General features: G+C 36.8%; 1 protein-coding gene across 2 annotated transcripts in view; it reads left to right on the top strand.

Annotated features, from left to right (window-relative positions):
- The first annotated feature begins 101 nt into the window (after positions 1-101).
- The window catches only part of CEP83 (centrosomal protein 83), a 113,948-nt gene continuing 91,976 nt past the window's right edge, over positions 102-22,073 (top strand). The window contains exon 1 of one of the 2 annotated variants that reach the window (XM_049627498.1): positions 102-522. The gene's annotated coding sequence lies outside the window, so the exon portion shown is untranslated. The remainder of the gene's footprint in view (positions 523-22,073) is intronic. The other variant, XM_049627496.1, reaches the window with a different exon arrangement.

The following is a 22,073-nucleotide window of genomic DNA, read 5'->3' as shown; positions in this document are numbered from 1 at the left end:
GCCGCTAGCTGCGGCCGACGTCTGCGGCGTCGGTGACGTCGGCGTAGGGGCGGGACTTCCTGCTTCGCGCGCTCTTAGGTCTCGGGACCCGCTCAGCTCCGCTGGGCTTGAGGGGAGGCGGGTGGTGGGCGGAGGGTGGTGTTTCCGCGGGTCGGCGGCTACTGGGCTGCCCAGCCGTCCGCAGAAAGCCCGTCCGCCGAGGTGGAGCGAAGCTTTTCTCCGCCGCCGCCCTCTCCGCCCTCGGAGCTCTCCCAGGATACCTCAGATTTCCCTGGAGTCCGGAGCTCTAGGGGCGCGCTCGGCCCTCCTTTTCCTCTTCAGCCTGCGCCGCGAGCGGCTGCCGGCCTGGCCAGCACCTCGCGTGTGGGACCTCATCCCTTAGCCTCAATGCCCGTGCGAGAAGAGTTGAGTGGGTGCCGGTGGTTGGAGCTGTGCAGGTGTCCCCCGGTGGCAAGTGTGGCCACAGCACCGGGCGCTATTAAGTTTTATGCGCGCACGTTGCAAGGACTGTGTGTGAGTCTGGTACGTAACCTCGTTTTATGGGGACGCTGTGTTGTCCGTAGTTTTGGAATACTCCCTTTTTCTTCACAACTTGCCCTTGAGTTTTTGTTGTTACTGCTTTTCCTGTAAAGCAATTGGAGCGGGTGTTGTCGGCTGTGAGACATGTTCTGTACCAATTAAGTGCACGTGAAACTCTTAATGGAGCTTTTGAAAAAAGTTCTTTTTCTAAAAAGTTCATTTAAGTTATCTTTACACCCAAGGCGGGTGTGGAACTCACGACTCGGAGATCGAGAGTAGCATGCTCCCCCGGTACCTGTTCTGTACCAGTTAAGTGCACGTGAAACTCTTTATGGAGCTTTTGAAAAAATTCTTTTTCTAAAAGTTCATTTAAGTGATCTTTACACCCAAGGGGGGTGTGTGTGGAACTTACGACCAGAGATCAAGAGTAGCATGCTTCCCCCCCCCCCCCACCCCGCTGAGCCAGCCAGGCGCCCCTTTTTGGAGCTCTTTGATGCACCCCAGAGTGGTGCTTGTGTAGCCAGTTTACTAACTGGCTGCAGATTGTGGTAGCCCCACTTTAATTTGTTACGGAAAAACTATGTTACCATTTTCTGTGACCCTGCAGACCATTTTAATAGCGATATTTGGCAACCCCTTCAGAGATAACTAGACTACGTAAATGAATGCGGGGCTTAAATGAACATTGTGATAAATCCTTACTGTGCAGCTTTTGCCCATGATACATGGGCACCTAGCTTTTAAAAATGCCCACTGCCACGTATGTTTAAAGCCTTAAGTTAGGTTATTATGAAGCTGTTTCGGTAACAGCTCAAAGATATCTAGAATGGCAAGAAACTTGTTCTTAATTTCTTATATATACTATAGTTGATAGCGTTTAGCCTGAGCACAGAGTACTTGCGTGGATCCAGAACTGAGTAGGTCGTTAAAGCAGTGCTTCTGTTACCAAGCAACATCTCTGTAAACAAGTCTAATATTCAACTAGAATATAATTAAATGTGTCTATCCTACAATTATCTGGATTCAGAATTGTGTAAATTCATGGGTTTAGCCTGTAGGTGGTTACAGTTAATATACACCTTCCGTACTGAGGTTTGATTTCAAACTCATTTTGTGTGGAATTACTAGAATGTTTTGAATTTCGGTGTCATGCAGGACTCTCCAGAGAGTTGCACATGGATTTGAGTTATCCTTTGGTTATTTAGGACGGTGCATGTCTGGTAGTTCCTTTATTCTGAACATTTTCTTTTCTGACCAGATGAAGTGTGCAGGTTATATTCAGGAATTTAAAACAAAAAAGGATAATAGCAGCTTATTCGGAGATTGAAACACTCTTCACAAGTGGTTTTTAAGCCTTGGTTAAGCCAGTAACCTCACTCTTTCAACACCTGTTGAACCTTTAATGGTAGAATTGGCATGACTGTATGGCAGGTAGTTTACAGAGCACTTTTTCATGATTCTTTTGAGTGCTGTAACCTTTTAAGTATGTAGGAAAGGACCGGAGAACATTTGAGGCGCTATGAGACTGAATGACTTCTTTGGAAACAAACTATTGGTAATGGAAGTTGGAACTTGGGAATGGGAAGTTTAATGTTTTCTGTACATGTCCTTTATTAGATTAAGTTCCCTTTTGTTCCTAGTTTGTTGAGTTTTTAATCATGAATGGGTATTGGATTTTGTTGGAATTTTTCCGCCCGGCATCCAATGAGATGATCATATAGATTTTGTCCTTTATTCTTTTAATATGGTATCTTACATCAATTGATTTTCAGAGGTTAACTCAATCCTGTATTCCAGGGATTAGTTTCAGTTAGTCATGCTGTATAATTTTATATATGTTGCTAAATTTGGCTTTCCTAAATTCTGTCAAGGAATTTTGTGTTTATATTCATGAAGGATATTAGTCTGTTGGTTTCTTGTGGTGCCTTTGTCCAACTTTGTTATCAGGGCAACACTGGCCTCATTGAAGGAGTTGCATGATGTTTTTCCCTCTTTTTTTTCTGAAATAGTTTCCAAAGGATTGCTATTACTTCTTTAACTATTTGATAGCATTCACCAATGAAGCTGTGTGGGCTTGGGCTTTTCTTTGTGGGAAGATTTTACTCTTTGTGGGAAGATTAGATTACTAATTCAATTTCCTCACTTGTTATATTAGTTCCATTTGGATTTTGTTTCTTTTTGAGTTTTGATAACGTGTGTTGTTAGACATTAGTCCGTTTCATAGTGTTTAATTTGTTGATACAAAGTTCATATTTTTTAGTCTTTTAAGACACTGTAAGGTTGGTGATGATCTGTTTTTCATTCTTTATTTTGGTAATTTGTATCGTTTCTCTGTTTTCTGATAAATCTAGCCTAAGTATGTCAGTTTTGTTGATTTTTTTAAAAAGTTTGTTTATTTTTGAGAGAGAGAGAAAATGCACATGAGCAAGCAGGGGAGAGGTAGAAAGAGAGTGAGATAGAACCCAAGCAGGCTCTAAGCTGTCAGCATAGAGCCTGACATGGGGCTCAAACCCATGAACCGTGAGGTCATGACCTGAGCCAAAATCAAGAGTCAGACACTTAACCGACTGAGCCACCCAGGTGCCCCAGTTTTTGCTGATCTTTTTAAAGAACCAGCTTTTGGGGCACCTGGGTGGCTCGGTTGTTTAAGCAACTGACTTTGGCTCAGGTCATGGTCTCGCAGTTTGTGGGTTTAAGCTCTGCTTTGGGCTCTGTGCTGACAGCTCAGATCCTGGTGCCTGCTTCAGATTCTGTCTCTCTCTCTCTCTCTCTCTCTCTCTCAAATAAATAAACATTAATTTTTTTTTTTTTTAAAGAACCAGCTTTTTATTTAATTATTTATTTATTTTCTGCTTCATTGATTTCTACTCTAACATTTTCCTCCCTTTGTTCTGCTTGCTTTAGGCTTAGTGTACTTCCCCACCCCCCTCCCGCCCCTGCCTTATTACCTAAGGTGGAAGCTTAGATTATTGATTTGTGACCTGTTTTCTTTTCTGATGGATGTTTAAAGCTATACATTTCCCTCTGAGCACTGCTTTAACTACATTCCATACATTTTGATATGCTGTTTTTGTTTTCATTCAATTCAAATATGTTTAAATTTTCCTTGTGATTTATTTGACCCATGGGTTATTTAGAAATTTGTTGTTGAATTTACCAATATTTTCAGAGTATTCCCAGATTTCTCTCTGTTGTGGATCTCTGATTCTCTTGTGGTCAAATAATGTACTTTTCATGATTTCAGTATTTTTAAATTCACTGAGACTTGTTTTGTGGCCCAGCATATGGCTTATTGGAATGTTTTATGTGTGTTTGAAAGGAATATGTATTCTGCAGTGTAGAGTGTTCTGTCAGTTATATCAAATTCATTGATAGTGTTTGTCAAGTCCTCAATATCCTTGCAGATTTTCTATCTTGTTGTATCATTATACTGTACAACTATTTTTGTTGTATTCTCTATTTCTCTTTTTAATTTTCCTTTTTTGCTTCCATGTATTTCGGGGTTTTATTGTTAGATGTATATAATTATTATGTTTTTCTGACGCAGTGACTTTTGTCATTAAGAAATAGTCTTCTTTGTCTTCAATAGTATTACTTGTTTTAAATTATATTTTGTCATTTTAGTTCTATAGCTACTCTAGTTTTATTAGTATATTATTTTTATATCCTTTAATTTTAACATTTTTATGTCTTTGAATCTAAGATATATCTCTTAAAGACAGCATACATTTGGGTCTTGTTTTTTGTTTTTGTTTTTATTTACATTCAGTCTTATATTCTCTGCCTTTTGAATGGGGGTATTTAGTCCATTCACATTTAATATAATTGTTGATTTTGTTGGATTTATGTCTGCTATTTTGTTATTTTTTGTGTGTCTTCTGTTTCTTCTCTTTTCCTCCTTTACTGACTTTGTGTTAATTTTTAGTGAACCGTTTTAATTATTTTGTTCATTTCTTTCAATATGTTATTTACATATTGGTTGCTCTAGGGGTAATAATAATACATTTTAACTTATAGTCTCCTTCAGAATGATACTAAATTAATTCTGGTAAATTATGGAAACTTCGATATATCTCTTTTCCCTCTTTGTTCTATTATTGTCATACATACTACAGTTATGCATATTATAAACCCAGCCAAATACTACCTTAATTATTGCTTTATATAATCTTATTTTTTTAAGGGAAGTAAAGAAAAGTAATGAGAACAATTACATGTCTAGAATCTTTTGTATTTACCTATATAATTATATTTTCTGCACGCTTTATTTTTTTTTCCTGTGGATTTGTTACTTTCTGGAGTAACTTCTTTTCAGCATGGAGGTCTTCCTTTAGTATTTCTCCTAAGGCATGTTGGACAGCAACAAATTCTCTTAAGACTTTATCTTGATTTCACTGATTTCAGTGTCGTTTTTGAAGGATGGTTTTGCTGAATACAGAATTCTTAGTTGAGAGCTTTTTTGTTTCTTTAAATTCCATGGTTTCTTTTCCTGGCCTCATCATTTCTGATGGGATGCCAGCTGTTAATCATACCATTGTTCCCTTGTACATGATGAGTCATTTTTCTCTTGCTCCTTTTAGGTTTTTTTTTTTTTTTTTTTTTTTTTTTTAGGTGCTCTGTCAGCATTTTGACTGTGGTGTGTCTTGGTGCTGATCTATTTGTGTTGGTTCTTGGATAGATAAATTAATGTTTTTCTTCAAATTTGGAAATTTGTAGCCATTATTTCTTAACTCCACCCCCCCCCCCCCCCCCCCGTTGCTCTTTCCTCTTCTGGAACTCTTATTATATATATGTTATGCTTTACATTGTTGTGCAGAATCTGACATTCTGTTAATTTCTCTTTATTTTTTCTTTCTGTTCTTCAGAGTGGGTACTTCTTTGTTGATCTTCAGGTTCATTTCTTCCGTCTTCTGTCATCTCAAGTCTGATGTTGAGCCCCTCCAATGAGTTTATTTCAGTAATTCTACTTTTCAACACGAGAATTTCCATTTTTAAAAGCAATTTTTGTCTCTGTTTTCAGCCATCTGAGTCATTGCCATCATACTTTCATTGAGTTTTTTAAAGATGCTTTCCTTTTAGTTCTCTGAACATATTTATTATAGCTCATTTGAGGTTTTTGTTTGCCAAATCCAGTATTAGGAGACACCCAGAGACATCTTCTGTTTGATGTTTTTCTTCTTGAGAAAGGGTCACAGTTTTGTTTTTTTTTTCTTGTATTCTAATTTTTTGTTGAATACTGGGCATTTTAGATAATGTTTTGAAGCAACTCTATATTTTGGCTTTTCTTTTGGAGGCTGATTTTTTTTCTGTTTGTTTAGTAACTTGCCTGGTCTAAATTTGTAAAGTCTGTTTCCCCTATATTAGGTTGTTATGACATCTGCTGGTTTTATTGATTTTTTTTTTTTTCAACCTCACTTTCTGTGTCTGCATACATTAGTGTTCAGCCAAGGATTGGTCAAAAGTTGTGTTCAGTTTGAACTAATACAGCTGTGCCTGATACTAATATGGCTAGTACTGCTGATGATTTATAGGATTATGAGGGAGTACATTCAGACACAGGTCATTTTTAAGTTTGCCCTGGCTTTTACTTTGCACCAGCCTCTCTTGCCATGTGCATGAGGATAGATAGCTCCGCTGGCCAAGGATGTGTGAGTGGCATGGACCTCCTTCAGTCTGTAGTCCACAGTTTTATTTTAACTTGCATTCATAAATAGTTTATCAAGCCCCTTCAAGGCTGTCTAAACTTCCAGAACTCCTGTAAAATCCTCAGCTAGTATGCCAGTTTGTTGCTTGCCGCATAGAGTCCTGCAGCCTCAGGCTCCAGGTGCCATTGGCCCTCACTGTTAACTTACCACAGAAGTCTCCACTTCAACTGACAGTGTAGCAGATCAACAGATTAAGCTCCAGTAGTGGTGGTGAACCTTCTGCCTCATAGCTTGTTAAACTCCTATAAGTGACAGAGGTGGGAGGAGATGGGAGTAGCCAAAGGTAAGAATGCTGTAAACTCATGTTCTTCTTATCCAGAGTTTAGTTGTTTTCACGAATAAACACTTTTCAGTTTGATGAATGCTTTTGATTGAATTCCAAATCACTAAAATGGTTATTTGGCGGTTTTGTGAAGAGGATGTATCAGCCTGTTCATTTCCTCATATGGTTTTTTGCTTCTGTGTGGAACTCTTACTTCTTTAATATCACTCATACTTGATCCATACTTCTTTAATATCACTCATAATCCTTTGCACAATAGTAGGCATTTATTTGTCCTCTAAATGTACTCGTTGACTTAAATTCCGTGATTTTCCTTTAGCACCAAATTATAAAGCATTTGGGGTTTTGGAACCCCAAGACCTATGCAGTTTCTTGCTTTTCCTGTCCTTTTGATAAGTGGAAAAACTGCTTACTATTCATTCAACAAGTGTTCATTGATTACCTGCCATGTTCCAGCTATTATGCAAGGTTTTGGGGGTATTAAGATGACTCCGACATAATCTCTGATCTCAGGGAGGTTTTTGTCTAGTGCAGGCGATTGGAATACAAATAGCTGATTATAATATAGTGAAGTGAATAAATTGATATGGATAAATACATGGCATTATGGAGGACCCACAATGACAGTTAACTCAATGGATTAGAGGAAAAGAAAAAGGGAAGCATCTAGGAAAGCCTTTCAGAAGGAAGTAGTGACTGAGTTGAATATAAAAATGAATGAAAGGTGAGATTAGGAGATTGCATTCCACAGAGGGATCCATGTGAGGTGAGCAAATGTATGGTGTGTTCAATGAAGTATAAGCGATTTAGTTTTGTTAGGGTATAAGCACAAATCAGGGAGTTGTGAGCATGGAAGGGTAAAGAGGGTCCAGATTGTGAAAGGTTTTATATACTATATTAATAAGCTTGAATTAACCGTTATTGACCAATTTTGCAAAACTGTTGAGTGGGAAGCACTTCAGGATTCTGCCAAGATTTGATTTGAATGTTTTTTAACTACATCTTCAACTATTTTAAAAGGTACAGTAAAAGATAAATATATCCAAATGTGCTGTAAACTGGATTTAAAAATATTAGAGACCTCCAGCATATTAACTGATACAGAAATAAAGATCTGATATGTCTTCAGTATAAAATCTTCTGAATTAAAATTTTTATATTTAATAGACACAAGTAAAAGACCTAGTATGTTCTAAATATTGGAGTTCTATAAGATTTAGTTTGAAGGTATTTACTAGAACTGTTTGAATACTGCTGTTTTAGATTTGGTAGTTCTGTAGAGTATGGATTTGGGGCTGACAACAAGCAGTTGTCTCTGAATACATTTTTGAGTGTTGCATAAACTTACGTGGAAAGGCATGGAATTTCAGTAATTCTGGGTTATTTCTTGAAGTGGAGGCTTTAACTTCAAGCCTCATTTTCTTTTATATTTGGTCACTTTTTCTGATGTGCAAAGGGGAGACTTTTTTCCTCCTCCTTTGGTCATCAAGTAGACTTTGAGGTGTCCTTTTTTTCAGTTGACATTTTCCATCTGGTTATAAATATATTTTATGTTGTAAAATAAGAAATGTGCAGGAAATGCACAGACATAATAAAATCACACCTATCACCCATAGGTCTTACTTAATATTTTACTGTTTATCTTCTCTGTTTTTTATGCATATATAGTTATGTAAATAGGCTTTTTACAAAATAAGGATTGTATACCAGAGTATTTTGTGGTCTGTGTTTTCTACTTATGTAACAAACATCTCCTGATGTTAAGTATTCTTTCATAACTTTTTCTCTTTTTTTTTAAAGAAAAATTTAACTGACATTTCGGCCTAGATTTTACTTTTAGGAAAGTTTTTTTCCTTGTGGTTCACAATGTTTATTTTTAAAAACAGCTTTTTTAAATATAATTGATAAATAACAAATTGTACATTTTTAAAATTAAAGTTTTGATATATATATATATGTATATGTATATATACCTGTGAAACTATCATCACAGTCAAGAATTAAATATATCTATTATCCCCAGAAATTTTCTTATGATCCTTCCCTTTTGCTCCTACCCCCTCCAACTGCTCACTCTTTCCTATTTCCAGGCAACCACTGTTATGCTTTCTGGCATTATGATTCGTTTGCATTTCCTGGAATTATATAAATGAAATAATATAAAATGCACTCTTTTTTGTCTAGATTTTTTTTCACTCAGCATAATTATTTTGAGATTCATTCATGGTAAATAACTCATATTTATTGAATATTGTATTCAATTGTATGGATATATCACAATTTGTTTATCCATTTACCTCTTAATGGACCTGTGTTTGAGTCTCACAAAAAAAGCTGCTGTAAACATTTGTGTAGAAGTCTTTGTATAGACATGCTCTCATTTCTCCTGGGTGAATACTTAAAAATAAAATGGCTAGATTATATGGTAATGTTTGTCAGTTTCTTAAAAATTAAATGATTTCCTCAAATGATTTTCCTATTTTATATTTCCACCAGTTTATGAAACTTTCAGTTCTTCTACATTCATAGACAGTACTTTGTAATATTAGCCTTTTAAGTTTTAACCATTTTAATAGGTGTATAGTAGTATTACATTGTGTTCTTTTAAAAAAAACATTTTTTTAACGTTTATTTATTTATTTATTTATTTGAGAGAGAAAGAGATAGAGCTCCAGCAGGGGAGGGGCAGTGCAGAGCTTCTCTGCTAGTGGGGAGCCTGATGTTGGGCTTAAACTCACAAACTGTGAGATCGTGGCCTGAGCTGAAATCAAGAGTCCGATGCTTAACTGACTGAGCCACCCAGATGCCCCTATGTTGTGTTCTTAATTTGCATGCCATTAATAACTAATGATATTTAACATCTTTTCAAGTGTTTATTTAACCATTTGTGTGTCTTCTTGGCATGGTGTCTGCTCAAATCTTTCAGCCAGTTTTATGTTGTTAAATTGAGTTTTTTTTTTTTATGATTTAGTTTTCAGAATTCTTTATGTATTTTGGATGCAAGTCCTTTATCAATATGATAGATATATGTTTATATGTATTATATATATATAATATGTTTTGATACATATATGTATAAATTATTCCTCCAGTCTTGTTTTCATTTCCGTTATGGTGTCTTTTAATTTTTTTTTAATGTTAATTTATTTTTGAGAGAGAGAGAGAGAGACAGCATGAGCGGGGGAGGGACAGAGAGAGAGGGAGTCACAGAATCCAAAGCAGGTACTAGGCTCTGAGCTGTCAGCATGGAGCCTGATGCAGGGCTCCAACCAACTAGCTGGGAGACATGACCTAAGCCAAGGTCGAGTGCTTAACCATCTGAGCCACTCAGGAGCCCCCATTATGGTGTCTTTTAAATACAGAAGTTCTTTTGGTTTAAAATTAACTTGTTAATTTTAATAATAATTAACCAATTTAAAGAAATCTTTTACCTAACCCATGACTAAACTTTTCTTCTACATTTTCTTTAAGAGTTTTATAGTTTTATGTTTTGTGTTTATATATACATTATGAGTCAACTTTTGTGTATGGTGTGAGGTACAACTTAAAATTCATTTTTTGCATATGTCCCGGGACCACTTATTGGAAAGAGTATCCTATCGATTGAACTGACTTTACATTTTTGTCAGTCAATTGGCCATATTTGTTTGAATCTGTTTCTGAACTTTACTCTCTTTTTAATGGATTTATGTGTCTGTGTTGACACTAATGCCACACAATTTTGATTTTTGTTGGATTTAGTAAGTTATGAAGTTAGGTAGTGCAGGTTCTCCAACATTTTTTTTTTCCCAAAGTTGTTTTGGCTATTCCATGTCTTTCTGTTTCCATATAAATTTTAGAATTAGCTTGTTAATATCTCTAAAGTCTGCTGGGCTTTTAAATGGCATTGCATTGAATTTGGGAGAAATTAACATCTTAGCAATATCTTAACAATGGGATTATTATCTGATCCATGAATATGGTATAACTTTCTATTAAACACACTTTTTAGAAAATAGCCTGTTTTCCATAATAAACAGCACTGTGATGTAAACACCATGAAGGCAGGGACCTAATTTTATCTTCCACTTCTACTTGGCCCTTGGTATGTACTCAATAAGTGTTTACTGAATGATAAATGAAAGCAGTCCTTGAACACAAATGTTGGTACACATCTCTGATTAGTTTCTTAGAATTAATTCCTACATGTGGAATTGCTAGGTCAAAGGTTATGTTCACTTTTTAAGGCTTTTGGTTACCAGACTGTCCCCAGAATTTTTTTTTCAGGCAGAAATATCTTGATGGATAACTGTTTAAGGCATGCATAATTGATTAGCAAACAGTGTTCTTGGTGACATCCTTTTTCATCTTTGAAATTACATTGTAAGCCTGTGGGAAAGTAGGATTCATATCACAGAAAATTTGTGGTTCACTTTTGTCATTAAGTTTATTGCAATTGGGAGTTATGAAAAGGACCCAAAAGGTAGAGGATTATTGTTTTTTTCTTTTTTATTATTTAAAAAAATTTTTAATGAATATAATTTATTGTCATGTTGGTTTACAAACAACACCCAGTGCTCATCCCAACAAGTGCCCTCCACAATGCCCATCACCCATATTCCCCTCTCCCCCACCCTCCCATCCACCCTCAGTTCTCTGTATTTAAGAGTCTCTTGTGGTTTGCCTCCCTCCCTCTCTGTTTGTATCTATTTTTTCCCCCTTCCCTTCCCCCATGGTCTTCTGTTAAGTTTCTCAAGATCCACATATGAGTGAAAACATATAATATCTGTACTTCTCTGACTTGTTTCACTCAGCATAATACCTCCAGTTCCATCCACGTTGCTGCAAATGGCATGATTTCATTCTTTCTCATTGCCAAGTAGTATTCCATTGTATATATAAACCACATCTTTATCCATTCATCAGTTGATGAACATTTTGGGCTCTTTCCATAATTTGGCTATTGTTGAAAGCACTGCTATAAACATTAGGGTACATGTGCCCTGATGCATCAGCAGTCCTGTATCCCTTGGGTAAATTTCTAGTAGTGTTATTGCCGGGTCATAGGGTAGTTCTATTTTTAACTTTTTGAGGAACCTTCACACTTTTCCAGAGTGGCTATACCAGTTTGCATTCTCACTAACAGTGCGAGAGGGTTTCCATTTCTCCATATCCTTGCCAGCATCTGTGGTTTCCATGATTTGTTCGTTTTAGCCAGTCTGACTGGTGTGAGGTGGTATCTCAGTGTGGCTTTGATTTGTATTTCTCTGATGATGAGTAGACGATTATTGTTTTTTCTTTGAGAAACTTAATTTCTTTAGAAAGGCAGTTTACATAATTATAAAGCATTAGAGGGGAAAAGTGCAGATGTGATAGAATACAGAATAAATATTCTGAGGTAAGCACAAGGAAGGCAGAAACCAGTGAAGCAGAAAGAGCTTTATGTTTATGTTTGCTATTATTATTATTTTTTAAATGTTTATTTATTTTTGAGAGAGAAACGGTGAGCAGGGAGGGGAAGAGAGAGAGAGGGAGACACAGAATTTGAAGCAGGCTCCAGGCTCTGAGCTGTCAGCACAGAGCCTGATGCGGGGCTTGAACTCACAAACCATGAGATCATGACCTGAGCCAAAGTTGGATGCTTAACTGACTGAGCCACCCAGGCACCCCTGTTTATGTTTACTTTCAGAGTAACTATAAACTCAAAGTATGTTTAGACTGTAAGGTTTTAGGTTTAACTCTGACCTTGATTTGTGGATTAATTGAAGAGATTTAAGGAGGCATTTTAATTTGGCATAACTATATGAACACAGTTGTGAAGGCAAGAATAAATAATGTGTCTGAGGGACTGTAAAGCAAACTTAATTGGCTCAGCAAAGGAGTGTTGTGAAGCAGCAAAATGAAATGTTTGCGTTTATGTAGACAGTTGGCTAATGTAGGACTGTGAGTTTGGCTGAGAAGCTTAGATTTGATCCATCCAGTAAATAGGAAGGATTATAATAGTAGTTACAGTGATGAACACAGTATATGAGAAAGATTGTCCTGGTGGATATTTGTAGGCGATGTAAGGGTGAGGAAAGACCAAAATCTGGCACATGTTTAGGAGATTTCTCTTAAAATAAGCCAAGGGTAAAATATTTGAGGTTTTGCCCTCAAGGGTGATGGTTCTAGAAGAAGAATGATTCAAATCAAGAGACAGATGAAGAAGAATCAGCAAGATTAATAATTTATTACTAATGGAAGTTGAGGAATGAGTTGTGTACTAAGAAATTCAGAGATGATAGTGGTAACTTTTTTTTTTTTTTTAAAGGAGGCAGATGGAAATTTGAAGTTAATGAGTTTAATTCTTATGTTCAGCTTCCATTGTGGATGGGACATGTGAGTAGAGTGGGAGTTATGAGCTGTGTTCGGAATGTGGGTGTAAATTTGAATGTCATTCAAATAGGTGTAAAAAATGAAGTGTGAGAGAAGCAACTTGACTTAATTTAGAGAGAGGCAGCAGTGGATCAGAGATTTCTCATGGTGACTGGGAGAACAGGAACAAAGAAGAGACAGAAGTCAAAGAGCTAGGAGATGATCATGGTACTGTAGATGCTAAGGGAGAAGAATATTTCAGAGATTTATAAAGGTGGTTGTGTGCAAACTGCGTTATTAACCTTTCTGTATGTTTACGGTGTTTGGCATGGTTTAGTAAATAAGCTCTTGAAAGATGATTGTAAATTCTGTTAATTATTGGATTAATCAAGATTGAAAATTTTAATGTAATATTGAAAAGAAAGGAGTAATGACAAAATTATTTTCATTCTTCATAAACCATGTGTCAATATTCTCATGTAAAGGGACTGCCATTCTTACAAATTTTGCCCCAGATTTCAAAAGCAGTTTATTTTTGCATCATATAAGAAACACTAATAATTTTAGTTTAATTGAAGGGAATAGTATAATACCTTATAGTTTATAGTTGCTTTAGCCTGTATATCATGATGTTTTTTAAAGCTTGATTTTTTTTTGTCCTCCATTTTCTTTTCTTTTTAAGGATTTTATTTTTTTAATTTTAATTTTTTTATGAATATAATTTATTGTCAAATTGGCTTACATACAATGCCCGGTGTTCATCCCAACAAGTGCCCTCCTCAGTGCCCATCACCCATTTTTCCCTCTCCCCCACCCCATCCACCCTCCGTTTGTTCTCTGTATTTAAGAGTCTCATGTGGTTTGCCTCTCTCCCTCTCTAGGATTTTATTTTATTTTTTAAGTAATCTCTATAACCCATGTGGGCTTGAACTCACAACCCTGAAATCAAGAGTCACATTCTCCACTGACTGAGCCAGCCAGGTGCCCCTTTTTTCTTTCTTAAAAATTCAATTTATTTAAACAACAAAACCAGGTCACCCATTTTTCTCACTCTTCATCTTCTGCCTCTGGCAACCACCAGTCTAATAGTTTGGAGTGTTTGTGCATGTTGGGGGGAGGAGGAGACTTATTTCACTTATTCACTTGTTTATCTCTGACTTATTTCACTTAGCATAATGCCCTCGAGGTCTCTCCTTGTTATCACAAATGGCAAGATTTCATTCTTTTTTTTTTTAATGGCTGAATAATATTCCATTGTGTATGTGTGTCTGTTGCTCAATTTTCTTATCTATTCATCCATTGATGGACATGTAGATTGTTCCTGTGTCTTGGTTATTGTAAATAATGCTGCAGCAAATGTGGGGATGCATATATCTTTTCAAGTTAGTGTTTTCATTTTCTTAAGATAAATACCCAGAATGGAATTGGTGGATCATACAGTAGTTCCATTTTTAATATTTGAAGAGCCTCTATTACCTTATTTCTCCAATTGGATCATTGTATCTGTTTATTCTACCTCAGCATATGATCTTGGTCTTTTCCTATATTCTAAAACAGTTTTATTATATTTCTGGTGTAAAAATATTTTCCAAGGTAAGTTATATAATTTAAAAAGCCTTACCACAAGGTGTCATTGTAACATATAAAAAGAATTTCCATATAAGCATGTGCAATACCGATTTTTACATTTCCTCACATTTTTAAGTCTTTTTTTGTTCCATATTTTGCAGTTATCTTTTAGGGTATGTTGTGAATCTCTTATATTAAAGGGAAAAATAGAGTAGTCGTGTTCTTGAGTTCTCATATTTTTGCAAAAAACATATGCTTTCCACCCACGAATTTCTTAAGAGTTATGTTGCTATAGAGATGATTGTTTGAGGGAAAGAATGAGGAGTTACAGGAGGTGGACATTTAAAGAACAAAATACTTATTTTATGTCTTTGTTCCTGACAGAGCAAGCGTTAGTGTTTACCCCTCTGCTGATGAACTCTCTATGGAAGAAAGGTAGATATTTTGAGTGTTGTACTATGATGGTATTTGCATTTACTAAGATGCTTTTGCAAAGGTTCCTGTGCTTGATTCATTTTTTACATGGAGGATGAGTACTTGTAATCTTTGAAGCAACCTTTCTTCTACTTTCACTGGATTCCATTTTTTTTTTTCTTCCCTGATTTTCTGGTTGGCCTTTTAACTAATAACATTAAAATAGCTTTTATTTTTATTATTTTTTTTTTTTTGAGGGAGATGAGTGTCAATATCTAACTACTAATTTCTGTTACTTCTAACTCCAAGTTTATTTTCAAGATCATTCCCTGTTGACTACTTGCTACCACTGTTTTAGTTCAGATCTTTATCATTACTTTCCCAGCCTTTTGATCTTATTTTCTCTAGGATTCCCACTATCTCCCTGCCCACCTAGTTTATTTTACACACCTTGGATAACCTAGTTATTTTTCTAAAGTACAAATCTGAAACTATCCTGGACTGTCCCTCATCTGCCAACAAGCTTAAAACTTTGCATTGGCTCTTCTAGATCCCAGGATAAACTCCAGTCTCCTGCACATTTCCTTCAAGGCCCTGGCCCACCTCTCTAGGCTCATCTGCTCCCCACCTCACTATCCCCTACCCACAAAGTTGTTTTCCATCTCCATGCCTTCATACTTGATGTTTCTTCTCTGCGTGTTTGGTTTTATCTCAGGATCACCCTCTTTGTGAAATCTTCCTGGACAGCCTCTCTAGTGGAAGTAGGCCTGTCTTCCCTTTGTACACATACTGCCTATAAATATATTACATTGCTTTATACTTTTAAAACTTTCTGAATTCATGTATTACTTGGAATTGGTAATATATGCACATGGCAAAAAAATTTAAGTACAAAAAGGATTTGGTAAATAATAAATTTTCTCTTATCCTTGTTCAGTCAGCAAGTGTTGGTTAACATGTAGGTTTCAAGGACTAACTCGAACTCCTTGAGGGCAAGGATTTTTATTTATTTATTACTGTATCCCTGTACCCAACAGTGTTAGCACATAATAGACACTTAGAAAGTGTCTGTAATACTTTTAATACAGGCAGGCTCTTCCCTGCTAAGAAGTTGGCTTGACCTGATGGTCTGCATATTTCTGTATCCCCCTCAGAGTTCTCTTTGTGTAAGTGGACCACTCAGTAAATGTGGTGTGGTAGCCACTCAGTAAATGCTGGTTGTATTAATTGCCCCCACCCCCTGTTTTTGGTAAGATAGGGATTTATTTATTTATTTATTATATAATTTATTGTCAAATTAGCTAACATGCAGTGTATATAGTGTGCTCTTGGCCTTGGGAGTAGATTCCTGTAATGCATCACTTACATACAACACCAGGTGCTCATCCCGACAGGTGCCCTCCTCAATGCCCATCACCCATTTTCCCCACTCCCTCCACCTGTCCACCCCATTTAACCCTGTTTGTTCTCTGTATTTAAGAGTCTCTCATGGTTTACCTCCCTCTCTGTAGCTACTTTTTTTCCTTCCCTTCCTCCATGGTCTTCCGTTAAGTTTCTCAAATTCCACATATGAATGAAAACATATGATACCTGTCTTTCTCTGACTGATTTATTTCACTTAGCAAAATACCCTCCAGTTCCATCCACGTTGTTGCAAATGGCAAGATTTCATTCTTTTTCATTGCCGAGTTTATAGCAGTACCATCAACAATAGCCAAATTATGGAAAGAGCCTAAATGCCCATCAACTGATGAATGAATAAAGATATGGTTTTAGAATTAACCTCTGTCTTGAGGATGACTTTTATTTATTTACCTTTTCTGGCTCTGAGAAATTTTATACTTTCTTTTTGGTAGATCCTCAAAGATGAAAAAGAGAATGTTTATGTTAACCTGAGCAAAAATGTTGAACTCTTAATCAACTTTTTTCCTTTATTTAACTTTTCAGACTAAGGCATAAATCTCATGGAAATAATTCAGATTTACTTAAAAAAATAATTTCCAGGATATATTGTCAGATCAGTAGATAGCCTTCATTTTGTGTTACAAGCTACGAGGTGCTTTATCTATTTCAGTATATGGGGCTATGAGCAAAGAAGCCTCTACAGCTCACACAAAGGTATTAAGTGCTCATAAATCTTTTGGCAAGTCCCGTGTTATATGCAAGAGAGCCTACACTAAGAAACATTAAAATGAATTTGAAGTATGGTTTAGGCAACAGTCATCTTTGGTTTTCAGATCACAACTTTTCAGAGACTTTTGTAACTTATTTCTAAGTATTTGAGGTTGACTGGTTACTAAATCCTATTTTGTAGAATTCTTTTGTGTGAATTAAGCTGTGTGGAAGCAGACAGTGCAATTATAAGAATAGAATAACATTTTAATTCAGAGTGCTTGGTGGTTGATTGCTAACCACTCCAATACATATCTTCTTCCCTTCCTCTTTCCTTGCCCTCCTGTTTCATTCTAAATCACAATTAAGGGGCCTGGCACCTTACCAGGGTTTTGAAGGGTCTCTTCCCAGCTGCACTTCAGGTTTTGGCAGGGTGTCAAGTTGTGACATTTTTTGTATACAAGACACCCTGGGATGGCCATCCATAGTCTATTTGGGTGACTAGTGTGGTAGTCTCTCTGGGTTTTAAAGACCTTAATTTCTAATGTTTTGTTATAAGAGAAGTAATGCCTCATGTAGTTCTCCTTAGACTTTTAATGTTTTTAAAAAACAGCATTCACTCTAGGGGCATGTAGTATTTAAAGCATTGTTTTGAAATGTTCAAAGGCATAGCATGTGCTTTTTAAGGGAATGTGTTTGGAAGATTTCCATGAGCATTAGCAGCTGTGCTTTTGGAATATTTGGAATTTCCATCCTTTTGAGCAGACATTGTACACTGCTTAAGAAATACAGCTCCTGTGCAAAAGAATGTCATAGGTATGTCTGTAGAGCTGGGACTAGTCAAAAGAAGTGGTAGGAAGGTATGGCTCTATGATAGAGTTGTAAGGAGAGGAAGATGAGGTATTTTGAGAAGAGTTGTGCTGAGTTTTTAAAAAACTGCCTTTCACAGAGACTAGTTCATCTAATAAGTTCTCCCTGATTAATAGACTGATCAAAAGTAATCTGTTAAACCTTTCTTTTTTAAAAGTTTGGTTTGGGGGTGCCTGGGTGGCTCAGTTGGTTAAGCGTCCCAACTTGGGCTCAGGTCATGATTTCACAGTTGGTGAGTTCGAGCCTCACGTTGGGCTCTGTGCTGACAGCTCAGAGCCTGGAACCTGCTTTGGATTCTGTGTCTCCCCCTGTCTCTACCTCTCCCCCACTTGTGTTCTGTCTCTCTGTCTCTCAAAAATAAACATTTAAAAAAAAGTTTGGTTTGAACCATGTGCTTAAAAAATTTGCATTGTGGGGGCACTTGTGTGGCTCAATTGTTTAAGCAGCCAACTTCGACCCAGGTCATGATCTCACAGTTCGTGAGTGTAAGTCTGCCGTTGGGCTCTGTGCTGACAGATTGAGATTCTGTGTCTCCCTCTCTCTCCGCCTCTCCCCTGCTCGTGCTCTGTCTCTGAAAACTGAATAAACGTTAAAAATTTTTTTAAATGTTTAAAAAATTTGTGTTGTAGAAACATAACAGAAACCCATGGGGGAGGGGAAGGAAAAAAAAAAAAAAGAGGTTAGAGTGGGAGAGAGCCAAAGCATAAGAGACTGTTAAAAACTGAGAACAAACTGAGGGTTGATGGGGGGTGGGAGGGAGGGCAGGGTGGGAGGGAGGGCAGGGTGGGTGATGGGTATTGAGGAGGGCACCTTTTGGGATGAGCACTGGGTGTTGTATGGAAACCAATTTGACAGTAAATTTCATATATTAAAAAAAAAAAAAAAGACAAAAAAAAATAAACTAGAAATCGTTTAAATAAAAAAAAAAAAAAATTTGTGTTGTGATTTTATTTGGCCAACTTTGTATAATAAGAATTGTTTCTTTTATATATAACATTATTCATTTATACATAACATTGATATATTCTGTAAGTAATTGAAATGTGTATTGAAATCAGAAAAACTTGATTATGGTATGAATTTAAAATTGTGATAGAAATTTTGTGTTTGGGTAAAATTTGTTATGAATAATAGACTGAAGAGAAAGCCAGTATATTAATTAACCTGTAGCTGTTGTAACAAATTACCACATACTGGGTGGCTTAAAACAACAAAAATTTATTCATTCACAGCTTGGAGACCAGAAGACTGAAATCCAGGACAGCACTGTCTCCAGAGGCTCTAGGGAAGAATCCTTTCCTTCTAACTTCTTGTGGCTCCAGGCATGCCTTGGCTGGGGTGACAGCTCTGCCCTTTTGGTCACACTCCCTCCTTCTTTGTAGTCTCAAAGCGTCCTCTGCCTCACTCTTACAAGGATACATGTGATTGCATTTAGGGCCCACCCATATAATCCAGGATAAACTCCTCCTTTAAAAATCCTTAATTTAATCCCATCTTTCACTATATAGGTAATATTCGTAGGTTACAGAGATTAAGAAGTGACTTATCTTCCTTTGGGGCAGCATTAAGCCCAATACAGTCTGGAAGCCTCAGTTACTGAAAATGGATGTGAAAGTGAATCAAGAGCAAGGCAGCATTAGAATGGTGAATATAATCATTTGATATTTTTGAGGTAATGATGTGCCTGTGTGTGGGTTATTGTAAAGATGAGTAAGACCTGTTTCTTGCCTGGAAGCAGTTACACTGCATGTGTTATATATACATACATGTACATTTACAAGATAGAATAGTTACCTAATTATATTTGAGAAAGTCAGGAAGTACTTAATGGAGGAAGTAATACATTTCTGAACAGGGTTTTGAAGGCTGATGAGAAATTCACTAGACCAGAGTACAGAGGGATAGAAGAGGCCTTCTGGATAAGGAAATTAGTATTTGCAAAGACATGGAGGTAGAAAACAGCAGTGTATGTTCAGGGAGCTACCAGTAGTCAGTACGTGAGATAAATTGTAGATTTGTATTTGTTTCTAATACACAAATCACTGTCTCGTTTTACCAGTTGCAAAGTAAACGTTTTTTGTTGTGAACATTTTTAAAGCACATATCTTATCCTGGATGAAGAAGATCTTTGGCCATTAAATACAGGGGGTGGGTGGGAGAGAAGAGCTTTAGGGAAATGCAAATTAAAACCACAATGAGCTATCACTTTACAACTCCTAGAATTGCTAAAATTAAAAAGACTGTGTGAAAGTAATTAAATGAGGAGGCTGTTAGACTGAGGTGGCTCTAATGCCCTTAGCTAACATAAGCCAGAATCCACGCTCTTCAATGTGAGGAAATGAAACTTACGAACAACCAGTCACGGCCAGACAGCTAGGCTATCCTGAATAAGGCAATCTTTAAGCCATATCCATCACATGATTTCCTTCCTTCGCTTCCATATCTTCTGTATAGAAACCACTCCACTTGCTCTTGGTGGTGGTGTGCTCCCGACCACTTTCACTTTGGCACTGCCAGGATTGGAATTGGCGTGTATACTCAAACTCTGGAAAATTTTGTTCACCTTAAGGATGTCCACTCTCACCACTTTTATTCAACGTCGTACTGGAAGTTCTAGTCACAGCAGTGGGACAACAGAAAAAGACAAAAGGCATCCAAATCGGTAAGAAAGTAGTAAAACTTTCCTATTTGCAGATGACATGATATTCTATAGAGAATAGCTGAAAGACTCCACCAAAAAACTGCCAGAACTGATAAATGAATTCAGTAAAGTCACAGGATACGAAATCAATGTACAGAAATCTGTTGCATTTCTATACATCAGTAATGGAACAGCAGAAAGAGAAATTAAGGAATCTATCCCATTTATAATTGCACCCAAAACCATGAGATAACTAGGAATAAACCTAACCAAAGAGGTGAAAACTTACACTATGAAAACTATAAGACACTGATGAAAGAAATTGAAGAAGACACAAAGAAATGGAAAGACAATCCATGCTCATGGATTGGAAGAACAACTGTCAAAATGTCTATACTACTCAAAGCGATCTACACATTTAATCCAATCGCTACGAAAATATCAACAGCACTTTTCACAGAGCCAGAACAAACAATCCTAAACTTTGTATGGAACCATGAAAGAGCCTGAATAGCCAAAGCAACCTCTTAAAAAAACAAAAAAAAACTGAAGGCATCACAGTTCTGGGCTTCAAGTTATGTTACAAGGTTTTAGTGATTAAAACAGTATGGTACTGGCATAAAAATAGATATATAGATCAATGGAACAGAATAGAAAACCCAGAAATGAACCCACAATTATGTGATCAATTAATCTTTGGCAAAGGAGGAAAGAACATGCAATGGAAAAAAGATGGTCTCATCAACAAGTGGTGCTGGGAAAAATGGAGAACTATATGCAAAGGAATGAAACTGGACCCCTTTTTTTAAAAAAATTTTTAATGTTTTATTTATTTTTGAGACAGAGCATGAGCAGGGGAAGGGCAGAGAGAGGGAGACACAGAATCCGAAGCAGGCTCCAGGCTCTGAGCTGTCAGCACAGAGCCTGACGCGGGGCTCGAACTCACAAACCGCGAGATCATGACCTGAGCTGAAGTCGGACGCTCAACTGACTGAGCCACCCAGGTGCCCCGAAACTGGACCACTTTCTTATGCCATACACAAAAATAAATTCAAAATAGATTAAAGACCTAAGTGCACTGTTTGTGATGAGCACCAGTGGTGTGTGGAAGTATTGAATCACTGTATCGTACACCTGAAACTAATATTACAGTGTATGTTAACTAAATGGAATTTAAATAAAAACTTCAAAAAAATTTAAAAAGATTTTGTCTCTTTAAAAAATTTCAGGCGCGCCTGGGTGGCTCAGTTAAGCTTCCGACTTCACCTCAGGTCGTGATCTCGTGATTCGTGATCTAGAGCCCTGCATCAGACTCTGTGCTGACAGCCTGGAGCCTGGAGCCTGCTTTGGATTCTGTATCTCCTCTCTTTTGCCCCTCCCCTGCTTATTATCTGTTTTTCTCTCCCTCAAAATAAACATTAAAAAAAAAATTTCACCAGTTTCTTTTTACTTTTTAAAAATTCCAATGTAGGTAACATAGAGTGTTATATTAGTTTCAGGTATAAAATATAGTGAGTCATTAATTTTATGTATTATCCAGTGTTCATCACGAGAAGTGTACTCTTAATGCCTTTCACCTATTTTACCCATTCCCCCTTCATCCTCCCCTCTGCTAACCATCTGCTTG

Source organism: Panthera uncia, chromosome B4 (assembly GCF_023721935.1).
Source record: "Panthera uncia isolate 11264 chromosome B4, Puncia_PCG_1.0, whole genome shotgun sequence".
Taxonomy (NCBI): Eukaryota; Metazoa; Chordata; class Mammalia; order Carnivora; family Felidae; genus Panthera; species Panthera uncia.
This window is presented reverse-complemented; position numbering and strand designations above follow the sequence as displayed.